Here is a 13,722-nt window from a genome sequence, read left to right as displayed (position 1 = left end):
GTGACTACATCTGCCGGTGCATTCTCATTTCCATCCAATACCCTCGAAGGCCTGTTTCATAACAGCAGGCAGGCAGACTACGCTACTGCTGTCGCATAGCAATTACTCTATTTATACATTTGTTGTACTATATGGTTTGCAAAATCACAATTAATGATTGTTTGAATGGAAAAAAACAATATATGGAAAAGTTCATTATATATATATATATATAAAATTATATATATTAAGGATTGTGAGTGTAAAAAAAAAAGCTAAGAAAAACAACTGTAAATCAAGACAATGTCTAAAATTCTGAGCTGCCTCTTCAAACACAAACCAGCAGATCCAAGGACTGTGCGACTCTGCCCAGTTAGCTCTTAATAAAACATCAAAGACACAGAACACACAGACATCACTGCCCTCTCGCTTTTCTTTTTCTTTCTCAATTCGATTGAATTCAGCCATGTATAACTGCCAAGATAGATTGTTCATCACATTTCCAAAGCATTCAGAAAACTGTGAAAATCAATGCCTTTCTCTGCTCCAACATTCACACGGACATATAATGAGAATCATTGTCATATTCAGATACTTCCTCTGTAAACTCCTCACATTAACAGACCACCTAATCTGTTTCTGCAGGCAAAGTCATGAGAGTACTGGTAACATGAGCAGACAGAACCATCACTATGGACAGGATAACAGAGGGACCAATTTCAATAGCCAAGGTTATTTATTATTCAATTATTTTAAATATTTCAGTGCAGACAGGATGTGCATGCAATGATAAATATTTCAGTCCCTCCGACAAAGGAGGGGGGCCACTTGTCCACTACCGTCAGGGGAGTGCACACACGCTCCTCCACGAAGGTCTGGGACATTCACGCCCAAACCCGAATGCCTGTCCTTCAGTCTGCCAAAAAAACAAAACATTAATATTCTGCCCCTCTCCATCTGGCCTCAGTTGCGTCAAGCAGCAGCACAGATATGAGGCTGTCAAACCCCCTTCATCAGACCTTCAATCTCTGTTTGCATTTTCACACCCCTCCTTTCTAAAAAGTGGTCAGAAGAAAGCCACCAAATTGCTTAGTGCGAAGAAGCCTCGGCTGAACTCGTGGGAGAAGTGACAGCAAAAGTAATTACATCGAGTGCATGAAAAAAAAAGAAAAAAGAAACAACAATCATTTGGTCACCAACTCTAAAGTTGCGAGATCATCTTTAGTGTAGATTTATATATTCCCCCTCAAAATTACATATCGCTGGTGTTAACCCCCTCCTCCCAACCCCTCACCTCTATTTCCAGCGAATGGGGGATCCTGTCAAAATGAGGACTGTCTCGCACTGTAATTATGCCCTTTGTCCCCCAACACCCCAGTAATATCCGCCAAGGTGCGAAGGAATAAATCATGTTTTTAACGCTAGACCTAAGCATCAATTAAATTGCACGGCACCATCTGAGTAACATTCACAAAGCCTTTAACTTTCATTAAACTGAACAATTTATGTAAATAGTTCACAAAAAACAACTCTGACTTACATTCCACCCTAATTTCCTCTTCAGCAGTCGTTTTGGAACAGTAACATCAGCTCTCTCAAACCTGAATTGTACTTGGTTGCACATGCAAGACATTGAACTTGACTAACATCTTACCTTGAAATGCTATTTGTGATCCTATACTCCACAGACTGGTTGAAGCAAAGCAATGCACGACCCAAATCTCTTCAGTTTAGCCCTCGCAAAGCAACAAACGAGAGCCTTTCTGACGAACACTTTTTTTTGTCCTTGCTTCAGATTTCCCTTTATTACTCCCTGCTTTTATAATCCCGTCCTTTTCTTCTCCGTTATTTTTTTTTTCTTGAACGTCTTCTGTTTTCAGTGTTGAGTCTAAGGGATGCTGCCTATCTCTGCAAGACTGAAAAAGAAAAGAGGGAGAGAGAGAGAGAGACAGAAACGGAGGCAGCTCTCCTCCTCTTGCGCAAGGTCCTCCCGTCAGTGGCTGTAGGAAGCAGCTGCGCTCCAACCTCGAAGAATCCTGCCGTGCACCGCTCCACTTAGCTCATCTTCCATGAGCGCTTGCATCCCGGAGAACTTTCAGACTTGCACGCACAATCCGCACAAACCTTCTGTGTTTAATCCGTGTGTTAGTTCTTTTTCTGGATTGTGGATTTAATTGTCTCTTCTCCCACCCGGCACAATGTCTAGATGCTCAGAGTATTGAACATAGCGCTCTCTCTCTCTCTCTCTCTCTCTCACAAGCTTGCACATATGCACACACACGCTCACCCTCCCTCTCAGTTCTTTCCACCCCCTCCATCCATCCATCTCTCCCTCCCTTTTTTCACTCTCTCACTGCATGAGAGTCTGACAATTACTGCATTTGTGTTTGGAGTTGTCAAATATAAAGAATCGCTTCCTACTTTCCTAAGCAGGAATAACATGTGTCTCCATATGCAAAGGAGAAAATGCAAATAACAGCAAAAAAGGACTGAGTGATAACGAAGGGAACGCTCTTCACAGCTGTTCCTGTCTCCTGAGGAAGCACACCACCAACCCCTCCAAGGAGACAACTCTGGCTGCACCGACGGAAGGGTCACCATTCAGTGTTGGCCAGCTGTCAAGAGTGATTGAGGAGGTAGATGAAAATAGAAGCAGATGAAGCAAGCAGATCAGCGCTTACCAGGAAGCAAGGACAATACGCATCGAACAGCAACCGTGGAATCATATAATTAGCAGCATAAACAAAATTGCCAATTCCCTTATCGCCTCGACACACATATGCACGGAGAAGAGCCTCCGGGGGGCTACTGAATGAGAGGCAGCATCAGAACTGATAAAAAAAACAAAAAGAGGATTGGCCTGAACAATGGTATGAAAAAGCAAAAGAGCCTTGCTATATCTGGGCCTAACCTGATTGAAAACAGTCATTATTTTGAGAAAAATATTCTGCCAGTGGGAGTGGCACAGAAATTACACACTTTAGATTTAAGTATAAAGGACGCTTTTCACGTAATGTAATGACGATTTTCCAAAGTAATGAACATCGCAAATCTAGTAAAATGTTTCATATTTAAAAAAACGTATATACATTTATAATGCTATACTTTGTGTTATATAACCTTGGCAGTAAATAAAACTAATTAACACTGTAATATGTATCTCTATATTTTTCCCCTCTTTTGAAAAGTGATGGAATGGAACCCCGGAATAATCAAAAAGGGACTTTTTTAACTCTTAACAATAAAGTTCAATTAGTCAACATAGGTAAAATGAACTAACATTTATTAAATTAAATTACATTAACATTCAAATGTTTTTGGCTCGGTAAGATTATTATTATCATTATTTTAAAGAAATGTACACTTTAAGGCACATTCAATTGATGACAGTAAAGTGACAGTAAAGACATTTGTAATATTCCAATATAAAAATATATATATATATATATATATATATATATATATATATATATATATATATGTGTGTGTGTTTTTTCAAAATAAATGCTGCTTTTTAAAAAAAAATTTACAGCCATTTTTGATCATATTTACAAGGGGTATGATTAATTCTGAGCACGACTGTATATACATTATAATATAATATAATATAATATAATATAATATAATATACACACACACACACACACATACACATATACAGTGCTATGCATAAGTTTAGACACCCATGCTAAAGTTAACTAAAAAGAGGAATAAAAAATCATCTTTTGGAAATTGAACTTAATGCCTTAATTAAAAAAATTAGGAAAAATCCAACCTTTAAGGACACCAATTTTCTTTGTGAATGAATAATGTATCGTAAATAAATACATTTTCTTCCTTAAAATACAGGGTGCATGGTCTGGACACCCCTATGTTAAATTCCCATAGAGGCAGGCAGATTTTTATTTTTACAGGCCAGTTACTTCATGGATCCAGGATACTATGCATCCTGATAAAGTTCCCTTGGCCTTTGGAATTAAAATAGCCCCACATCATCACACACCCTTCACCATACCTAGAGATTGGCATGGAGTACTTTCCATAAGATCATCTCTCAATGCAAATCAAACTAGCTATTAGGCTAACTGAAATAAAACCATGCCAATCTCAATGCAATCAAATAAGTTGTACTGTACAGCTGTACTTAACTGAACATCATTAAAATGAATGAATCAGAGATAGGAAAAGCAAGAAAACTCAGACTATGTGTCTACTAGCATATTCTTTCTAAAGATGAGCAAGTGTCAAAATTAAAAACTGTAAATATTTCAACATAGAATGTTGATTTGTATCAAAACTCTTCATGTCCTATGGGAAAATGCACATAATCACCAAAGCCTCCAAGTTCACTGTTTTAATTATTGGCCATCTGGCACCAGGCAGTAATAACTTACCAGAAATTCATCCCCATGATATCATAGCACAAAGATTTAACAACAATCACCATTGCCCAATGAAGAACTATGGTTTATATGTTTTTAGTCATCTTTTGTGCAGGTTAGTCATGATGTTTTACATCAAAACCAAAACAAATACAATTTATCGTAACCATTCTAATATATTTTAAATTAATTAAAGCAATACTGACATGACTAGCACATAGTGCTTGAAAATGAGACTATGTTCTTAGGTTCAATCATTAAACGGGACTCTGTTGACATACTGTACTCTTTTCAGTCAAAATGAGGATAAAATTGAACGTGTAACATAGTTATATTATTGTATTTGCCATTGCTTTGACTACTAAAACACTATTTTTGGTATGAACTGATAATAAACTGCTAAACTGTGCAGTATTGATGATTTTCACTATAACATCAGGACTTCATCTTTAACAGAAGAATCTTAAAGGCCTGATTTCCCCCTCCTGTGGTGCTGATAATGGAGAAGACAAATTTGGCCTGATCCACATCTTAAGAGTTGTTTTAGCCTTCCAATCAAACGTTTTAGAACACAAACTTTCCAACAAGGGCAAGCAGAGAGTGTTTAGTAGTTCTAATCAATGCTGAATAGGAGAGAAAACCGCAAACAGAAACTGTGCCAAGCCATCAAGCATCCATCCACAAATGACTTTGATTGAGAGGATCTGGTGGCCAGCAGGAAGATCCAGAACAGCTAATAAATTACCTCAGATAAAAATGTCAAAGTAGTCGGCCAAAAAGTAGCGACTTCTTCTTTTGAAAAGTTATTAACAAAACATTAAAGGAATAGTTCAACCAAAAAGTATGTTTTCATCCCTTACGCATTGCTTACATTTTGTTTTATTTCTTCTTCACTTCTTTATGTTTACCACTAAGCTTCAAAAAGAATTGTACACACTACCATTCTAAAGTTTGGAGTCGGTATGATTTTTAGATTTTTGTGAAAGAATTTTCTTGTGATTACAAAAGGGCGCCTTTATTTAAAATATATACAAACACTAAAAACACAGTAAAAACACAAATCTTGTGAAAAATTACAATTTAAAATGTGTTATCTATTTTAATATATTTTAAAATTCATCAGAATTGTATATATAAACAGAACTGATGTGCTGCTTAATATTTTTATTGAAGCTTTGATAAGGTGTTCTTTTTTTCAGGGCAAAGATCTATGTCACTTAATGTAATGTAATGCATCATTGCTGAATAAAAATATTTCATATTTATTTTTTATTCTTACTGACCTCAAACTTTTGAACAGTATAGGGACACAACATCAAATTCTAGTATATGATATTATAAGTTTAATATAATATTATATGTATAATTGTTATATTTTGAAGAGACAATGCAGAGAGATAATCCAAATGCATACAGTTTTAATAACAAAAGGCAAAAAATACAGACACTTCAATAGAATAGAATCCAAAGACCACGAAGGAAGGAACAAGATATCCAGGTACCCCAATGGAGACATACAAACAACGACTCATGCCCCATGACTAAAACACAATGATCAACAGGTGGGAAAAATTAAACCATAATGAGTCCAGGTACAGGATTGTGGGGAATGGAGTTAATAATGGGAGAACAGCAAAGTCGGAAGGAGTGTCTTCTGGAGGGGCTCATGGGCACTCCAGCTGGTGATCGTGACAATAATATAATATAAAATATAATATAATATAATATAATATAATATAATATAATATAATATAATATAATATAATATAATATAATATAATATAATATAATAATTGACGACGGCCCATTGAATAATTAGAAAAATAATGCATTATGTCCTAAACGTTTGTCAGGTTTTTGTCGTTAAAACGTTATTGTGTGCGGGACTAATTTCTTACACATCTAATCCTAACCCTCCGTTGCTAATTCCAAAACGTCATTTTAGAGCTAGTAACGGAGGCTTCATCCACTGATAGCAGACTAATGCAGTTAATAATGCAGTTTAATAGAGGGAAAGAGGGAGAGAGAGAAAGAGAGAGAGAGAGAAAGAGAGAGAGATTAAGCGTATGTGAATTAGCTGAGTCTGTCTCTCAACAGTGTTCGGCAGCAGCGTTTCTGGGCAATTCCACGCAAAAATGTCACATCCATAACGCCAACTAAATACCATGGCATTGTGTTGGTGTTATGGATGTGACAGTTTTGCGTGGAATTGCCCTTCTACTATAAGTTTGGCGATTTTATCAGTAAAATAGTTTAACAACTTACAGAGCAGCGCTGACAACACGTTTCTGCACGATTGTGTGTCCGTACTGTATGTGTGCACGACGAGAGAGAGGGAGAAAGAGAGTATGTGCTTTCCGTACACAATAAAACGTAATTTTGACGCAAAAAACATGGAAATAATTTGTTGTGTTTATCGTAAATACTATATATATATATATATATATATATATATATATATATATATATATATATATATATATATATATATATATATATATATATATATATATATATATGTTTCATACTCAAAGTTCTCAAATAGCATTAAGATTATCACTAAATCCTTTCATCCCTTCACATGGTACTACCTTGTTCTAATCTTATGCAAGTTATAGGAGCGAGTGAGGTGAGGACACTAGAATGTGCAACTCATGCTGTGTGCTCTCCATATGCAATACAGCCTGTAGATAAGCAAGGCTAAGCTTCTGGCAGATAGCATGGCATGACCAGAACAGGTTGCCTTTTCCAGGTGCCACTATTCACCAAGGATATTGTCACGGTCTTCAGTGGCTACGTTTACATGCAACCAAATAATCCATTAGTAATCAGATTGGCGGTTCAATCGGACTGAAAAGCCTTCATGTAAACACCTTAATTGATCCGATTGAGCTCGATCCGAATTAAATTTCGATCGGATTGAAAGGGGTGGTTTATTCCTTTTTTTTAATCTGATCGAGAGGACATGTAAACACTTGATCGGATTGAAAACTGAAACTGAAAGGGCTCTGAAAGGGTGGAATGACGTATAAATAGTGGCATGACGTGTGACACGCGGAACGAGTTGTTCTTCCTGTTGAATAAAGTGTCATATAAATGAGTGTCCCGTCATTCTAAAATTCTCCTTTCACTCAGCATCTGTGAAGTGGAGCAGGACAATGTCCCACCAGTCCTTGTTTCGGATTCTCATCCACAGACGACTGGTTTTGGGTGCGGGGAGGGGCATTTTTACTGCGTGATAAATATAAGCAGCACAAAGGTTCATCTGCTCATTGTCTCCAAATTATGACCAGCAGAAACGGATAATAAGTCGGTTTAAAACAAATAAAGAACCAATTAAGGAGAATGGTTATTATGTGCTAACAGCAGGAAACTCATAACTCTTTGAAGCTTGAGACATATAAATGCGCACATCAACCGGATCACTTTGTTTAGCGTTCATATAAACATTACATTCGGATTTATCAATCGGAATGAATTCAGTCCGAATGAAACAAAAGTTGTGAATGTAAACATAGCCCTTGTAGTATGCAGAGTAACCTGTGGGTTCCTAACCCACCGATCATCACGGATATAATGGCTGAGTGGCCTAGTGTGTCACTAAACATAAGGTCAAATAATTAAGTGTAAAATGTCAAGTTGCTTGCTTAGTTTGTTGAAAAAAAGAGGATTTCTCAGAGTCATGGCACAGTGGGTAGTGAACATCCTCATAAAACAGTAGAGCTTCCATGTCTCCAGTCACTTTATTGTCTCCCAACTGTCCTGTACAATAAAGACAAAAACAGGATCTCTCCCTCCAAGTCTCTTTAGAATTAGTTTAGATCATATTTACACCTCATATTAACATCCATCTCAAGTGATCCAATCAGAAGTGGTCAGAAGAGGCACATTGCTGTTTAGACTTGGTAGTAACATGCATCTAAAATGTGTCCCCTGAGACCATTTGTGATTAGATTGCAAGGGGAGACTCTTCTTTTTCTTCTTAAATGTAAATGTATTATTATTATTATTATTAATATTATTAGCAGCAGCAGCAATCATAACTATATATGGACATGACCTCAATATTTTTTGGTGGCACAATATATTGCCCGTCGTGTTTACAATAAAAAGAATGGCACCAACATTTTGCAGATCACGCTGCCTCTGTCATCTTATCTGCTTTCCACTTTGGAGGTGAAAGGGGGGCTCAGGCAACTCCTTTATACACAGAGCGGACATCAAAAGATGAAAAGGAGGCGTCATTCGAGGCATTGTTGTGTTTTCCTGACAAGTGACAACAACAGTGTTTGGAAGAATAAGTCCAAATGCACTGAATTTCAAAGCTGCAATCCACTGTTCTGGTGTAAATCGAAACGTGATAGCACTGAATGGTGCACGCTCATAGCTAGCATTAAGGCCATTACACACAGGAGCGGCAGTCGCAAGTGTCCAGTTGGTTTTCACAGGAAAAACATTTTTGCGTTGTTCAACTTTTAAAAAACACACCTCTAGAAAAATGTATTTAGCAGCAGATATGGCCTGTTGAGACATCTGTGAATTTGTTCATACAGTATGGACATCTGACCAAGCAGGGTTTGTTTTTCAGCAATAGAGTGCAGCACCCTTACTTTACTGAAAAAAAGGTCAGAGAAAATTCTGTAGATAGAAAATCTCCATATAAGTACATTTTGCAGGTGTGTTTTTTTTCTACTTGTTACTTTGCTCTTTTTGTTAGCAAATGTTTAATTAATTATTTATGCAAGTGTTTGTAGGATATTTAAATTTTGTACACTTTTTTTCACCAGCATCAAAATATTCTTAATAATTTCATTGTCATTTGAAAGAGTTTAGTAGGCCTACTTGCACTGTTAGGCTGTTACATTATGATCATACATTCAGTGGCATAAAATGGTCTTAAAATGACAGTAATATTGCTTATCGCAAATATGTCTGGGACAATATATCGCCCAACAAAAAGTAGTTATCGTGACAGGCCTAGCCACACGCATTTCCAACTACTACTACTAATTATTATTATTATTATTATTATATTAGCAGTAGCAGCATATTTGCGCTTCTACATGCAAATGTGGTCACATGCATTAGCAGTTCAAAGCTATTCCTAGAAGTATGATGCGCTCCATGTCGAGTCTCATAAGAGAAGTTCTGATTCTATGTGGAATTTGTTGGCCCTTTCATGTGAGCTCAGACTTGTCACACATTACATTTGAGTTTAAGAACCTGCTGTTTTGAGGAGACACGGCTAATTTAAATCGTCATAAAAAACACTGTCTTTTAAAGCAGATGTGTATGCATATCAAATATGGCAAAAAGAGCACTGTAGTAATTGACACCTCGAAACCTCAAAAACTTTGTTGTTCTAAATGCAAACTGTGTTAAACCTTTAAAAATATATATTAAATTATGACAATGCTCTGCTAACCAATCTGAGCACTGATCAAGTTAATCTTCCGACATAGACGTTCCCTTTTTTCAGCAATAATTACAGCAATATTGTAATGAATCCCTTCAATTTTCAATCACAATTTTAACCTTAACTAAAAGGTTTAAAATGTACACATTCACCAAAGTCTATTTCTCCACTCCACTTACTGCTGTTAGCTCTCAATAAATTTGAGTTATTTTGATGACCTGGAGTAATTTTATTGAGAAATACAGTATATTGTTGTAATCAAGGTCGACCAGAGAAAGGTGAATTGGGTGGAGGGGGGGGGGAGGAATCCTATCATGTTTGTAATCAACACGCTCATAATAACTGATGATGAAAATAACTCTAACTGTAATATTTACAATTTGTTAAGTTCTGTGTTTAATGGAAGATAGTACTAAAAGAGAAGCTTCAAACACTAAGCTTGTTTGAAAAAAAAAATGTTGGCAAGCAGTAGGGAACTCAGAGAAGCTGCTAGACTAACATATTATGGTCACTGTTGGTTAGCAGTGGCATGTTTTGAATGTTTTGATCACCACAGATTTATAACTACTGATTAATCCCTTAAGTATCCTTTAAAAAAAAAAAAAAAAAAAACATGTTGGACACTTGTGCCTCAGGGTTCTTATAATGACTTCACCAGCCCATTGATCAACAAAGGAACCCTTATAGCATGCCTAAGCATATCTAATTAGTATAATATGGCTCATTAGTCCTAATTAAAACTAGAGTGGTGACAGCCTGTCTAAACCCTAAAAGACTATACTGTAAGCTCAGTGTAAATTACTATGGTGACTGGAATAGTGTCATGTGTAATATAAATGAAATTTAAACAGTACAACTAAGCAATTCAAATACATGTTGATGTATGTTTAAATGCAGCATACATTCATAAATGTAAAGTTTTTATTTTATTTAATTTTTTAACAAATGTTCAGTTATGTTAAACACACAGGGAATAGCTATTTAAAGAAAACCACCTGCTTAGAGTGGGCCATTCATGCCCACCCGTATAAATCCTACAGAAAAACAAAACAAAAACAAATGTCATTTCTACATGAAAAAGTTAGTTTAGGCAATAATTCAAAAAACAAAGTAAATCCTATATTAGTACTCGATTCAAGCTTGTAGAAATTAAAGAGAAATGACACCTATGTCTGTTATTAATATCTGAAATGAGATTTAAATTATTTTAATTAATCCACTCATTAAAAATAATAATACCAACTTATTTTTGTGTTAAATTAAAACAATTCCAATGAGTAGTATTCATTAGCATAGTGGGGTTTTTTTGTCCAAGGAAACCAATATTTTTGTTTAAATTGTACTTAATTTTTGTGTTCTATTTGCAGTTATTCATTTTGAATGGTTGATTTGTAAGGAGCTTATTTGATTAATTCTAACTCAATTCTTAAGTGTTGTTGAATTTAATTAATAATATTGCTTGTAATCTGTGTCCACAATTTTCTTGAGTATACTGTATTATTTACCAACTCAGTGACCATTATGCATTTGCTGTAATTCTGCAAATGTTTCCCAAATTAAGTTTATTATGGTTACATTCATTTAATCAGCTATTGTGAAAATGCCACAATTGCTATTCACTGTCTTTGATGCAGAAGTGTCTGTCGCCAATTTGCTTTGGTCTGAGTGCATGTCATGATGTGTTGGCTTACATAAAATTTTGTTTATTTGGTGTGCCATGCGTTTTGTAACCCGGCCAATTGTCTCTATATTCAGCTGAAATGCACACACCGATTGTGTGATGATTATGCAATTATTTGTAATGAGGATAATGAGGATTTATTATTTTTTTGTTTGTTTTATTTTGATGATAACTCTCAAAATCACTGTGCTGATTGTTTGTTGCATTTCTGGTCAAAGGTAACTTACGCAATACTGCTGTTTTAAAATGCAGTACTATAAAAGAGGACATGGTAAACTCGGCTGATTTTAGGCTGATTTTAGGCTTTTTCCCCGACGAGAGAAAGGGGTGAGAGAGGGCCAAGGTTCAAGAGTCAGGGTTCTACCATCGGCTATCTTGAATATGCACAAAATGCCACAATAACATTGATATTAAAATTGGTATGAAGAATGCATTGCCTAGCGGTCAGATGTCTTAATAAACAGCTGCCTATGAGGCCAGTACACAGCAAGATAACTCAATAGGTTTGGAAAAGAGCCACAGACATTGATGAAGGACAATTTTTGTTCAATGTATAAAGTGAATAGAACAGAGCAGTCTGTTCTGTAGCACAGCAAAAGATTCCAGGTCAGCTATATGACTAATTAAGACAATCTTTTTGGAAGATGCATATAAAAGCTTTTGGATGTATAGGCCAGAGCCAGAAAGAGAAACCTGTGTGTGCTTATGACAGCTTTCTGACCATATGCTACCGCTGAGCCCACCCATGGAGCAGCCGCAGAGGGTCCAGCAACCAGCCTCAGTAACCAGGATGGCCAGCAGGGCACCAATGACAAGTAACAATTTCAGAACGATATTTTCCATTATATGGCCAGCAAAACCCATCAGTTTCCTAAAGTACACATCCGTCCAGATTTTATAGTCAATCACTGTCTAAGGCATGCACAGTGCATTAGATATTCAAGGTCTGCCAACAACTAGTCTCTCAAAGGCCTCTAAATCTAAAAGAAAGTGAGGACAAATCATGTTTTATAATGCAAGCACGGGTGATCTTTGCATAGACACGATGGTAATAGAAATAAACATGCATAGCTTATTGATCTTCACAAGATCTCGCTGTTCAGTGATTGCGCAACATGAGTTAAAATTACAATCTGAATTACTTTCTTATACTAAGCTGTCTCATCCTGACATTCAGAAGAGAAAATTAAAATGATTATTTTTGCTATGACAAGGCGATCTTGCAAGCATGCCCATTTCATTCTCATCTCTGAAGCCAATGAAGGTCTGCTTAAGTTTGAACGGAATCCCTCAGGGGAGTTCAGCTTTTCCCATTTACGTCAGGGGAGCAGATTGTTTTGGTCAAAGAGGGTCTTTCTGAGCAGTTGTCTGAAAGGTTTGGTTGCAAAACATAGTTGCAGTCTCTGCGGGTGTCTTTGCACCATAGTGCTGAGAGTTCAAAGAGCAGCTTTGAAGGACATCTGAGCAGTGGGTGTCATCTAGAACTCATACTGGCCTGGCTGCAATCACAATAGCATTTCCACACACACTGGGTATTTTACATCAATGTTGACTGAACCAATTTCCATTTTCAGATTTGTATACTTACTACAATATATCTTTCAATCAATTCATTCAAAAACACTGATCCATTCAGGAACCAAACAACTGAGTCTGTCTTTCATCCATTCAACCGATTTACTCACACCTTTGCCGACATTTGGACCATCACTCTTGGTCTTAATTATTCATTATACAATGTGTTTGAATAAATTTGTTTCTGTCAAAATTAGTTTGAAATCCTTTTAGAGTCCATTTTCCCAAAATCAACCTTTAAATGGAGTAGAAAAAATATTCTATCAATAGAAAACTGAGATTTTCCTTTAGTGCATAAACTCACAATGTGTTTCTGGATCAATCTGTCTGCAAAACCATTTCACGTCCATCTTTCACATCCATCACGTGAATCTTTATAATTTTGTATACAAGCAAACATCATTTTCATATGTTTGAAGACAGGAAGACATTATGAATAGGCTAATGACATGTCATGGTCTTTTTCAGAATTTGTCCTATCTGTTGCTTTGACGACTGTCATGGATACAGATGCACGTTAATCGAGCACAAAGGGCATCTCCAATCCCAGAGTGCCACAGCAGAATGGTCTTGAGTAAGAAAATGTGCGCTTCATTCATAATACTACAATAACCGATTAGGCCCTCAAAGCGTATCTGCCATAATAAGATCCTGGAAGTTTACGGGTGAGACACCTACGCCATTCATTC

At 36.4% G+C, this 13,722-nt stretch overlaps 1 protein-coding gene across 8 annotated transcripts in view; it reads right to left on the bottom strand.

The window, feature by feature from the left end:
* The window catches only part of lingo2 (leucine rich repeat and Ig domain containing 2), a 383,251-nt gene that overhangs the window by 262,400 nt on the left and 107,129 nt on the right, over nucleotides 1–13,722 (bottom strand). For 2 of the 8 annotated variants that reach the window (XM_079891775.1, XM_079891769.1), the window contains exon 1: nucleotides 1,634–2,256. The exons of 4 other annotated variants lie outside the window; for them this stretch is intronic. The gene's annotated coding sequence lies outside the window, so the exon portion shown is untranslated. 2 more of the 8 variants (XM_079891768.1, XM_079891771.1) reach the window with 1 other exon arrangement.

Source organism: Squalius cephalus, assembly GCF_949319135.1.
Source record: "Squalius cephalus genome assembly, chromosome: 14".
Lineage (NCBI taxonomy): Eukaryota > Metazoa > Chordata > Actinopteri > Cypriniformes > Leuciscidae > Squalius > Squalius cephalus.
This window is presented reverse-complemented; position numbering and strand designations above follow the sequence as displayed.